Source organism: Pelophylax lessonae (genome assembly GCF_965119305.1).
Source record: "Pelophylax lessonae genome assembly, chromosome: 4".
NCBI lineage: Eukaryota > Metazoa > Chordata > Amphibia > Anura > Ranidae > Pelophylax > Pelophylax lessonae.
The window spans coordinates 617,330,775-617,332,386 of NC_138771.1; positions in this window are offsets into that span (position 1 = coordinate 617,330,775).

Consider the following 1,612-nt stretch of genomic DNA (forward strand, 5'->3'; position numbering starts at 1 on the left):
AATATACACATCAATAATAAATATCAAAGATAAATAAGTGACATCAAAATGATAGTGAGGTGATAAGGTGCATAAGTGCCAAAAAGTGCATAAATAATTGAGAACAGACTCCAAATAAATAGCAGCAAAGAGCTATAACCAAAAAAATAGCAAGCAAATGTCACTGTACTAAAGTGACAGTGGAAAAAAAGTGCCAAGTGATGGTAGACTAAACAAAGTCACCAATAAGATCGGAAGTGAAAATAAACAATGAATACACAGTAACAGAAAATCACTATACTGGCCAGCTTTTTATTTGCCAGTTATTGGTGTTTCTCTCCCCCCCCCACCCCCCCCCCGATCCTTTTACAGAACCTGATCTCAGTCCAGCGTTGTCCATGAGAATAGGGGCCCCATTTTTTTGCACCTGCTGCTGTTATATCAAATCCAGTGTATGGGAGAAGGCTGAGCTGTCTGCAGCCATAGATGCGCACAGTGCTTCTTGGGTTTGAGCCCACATGAGTAACCCCCACAAGCGGCTTGCTAGGGTGGGTACTTGAAGGTGGGAGAGTCGGTGGGTGACCCCCAGGGCTGCTCTGTGCAAAACCATTAGAGCTGGTTCACACTGGGGCGACTTGGTCGCCTGATAAGTCGCCTGCCATTGATTAGCACAGGACACGTTCTAATAGGAGCGACACAAGTGGCTCCAACTTTGAAAAAGGGTCCTGTCCTACTTTGGGGGCGACCTGCATTGACTTCAATGATATGAAGTCCGTACAAGTCGCTCTGAGGTCGCAGTGCGCGCTGTGCACTGCGACTTCACAGGTCGCCCCGGGAAGTCGGATCGCCTCAGTGTGAACGGGGTCTTACAGAGCAGGTAATTATAAGGCTCCATGTACACGGGACGTTGTTAAAAGTCCCTTTGAATGCTGGAATTTTTAGGACGTTTGAAACGTCCGTTCGGTCGCGTTTGTACCCGCGTTTAGCGGCGTTTGCATTTAGAAGCGTTCCTAGAGGTCAAAAAAATTATTCCCCTTTAAAATGGAAAAACGCGAACGCTAAACGCGGGTCATCGCGTTCGGACGCGTTTGAAACTCCGGGAAACACGTTCGAACGCAAATAATTGCGTTCTAAAAACAGTCCCTGAACGCAACTGCCTGCAAACGACCGCAAACGACCTGGTGTACATGGACAGATAAGATAAAATGTAGATGGGTTCAGGGGCTTCTGAAAAAAACGCCCAACTGCTCCTAAACGGCCATTTCCAGCGTCCCGTGTACATGGAGCCTAATATGTTTATTTAAAAACAAACAAAAAAAATCTTAGATCTGATCACACTGGTGCGATTTGACAGTTCCAAATTGTATGACAAGTTGCACCACATTGTCCGCAATGGAATCCATTCAAATAGCTGCGACTTTTTGCCGATTTCATTGCGACTTGCATATGTGTTCTGTGAAGTCACAAGCTGCATAGAAACTGTCAGCGCAAATCGCACCCATGTGTGGCGTTGAAATCACTCTGAAGTAGCGCAATTTCAAAGCTGCACTGGTGTGATTGGGGGCCTACACTCATTTCATCCCCGGGATTTTTATTTTTCATCATTATAGAGAACAAAACTCCCCAATGTGAT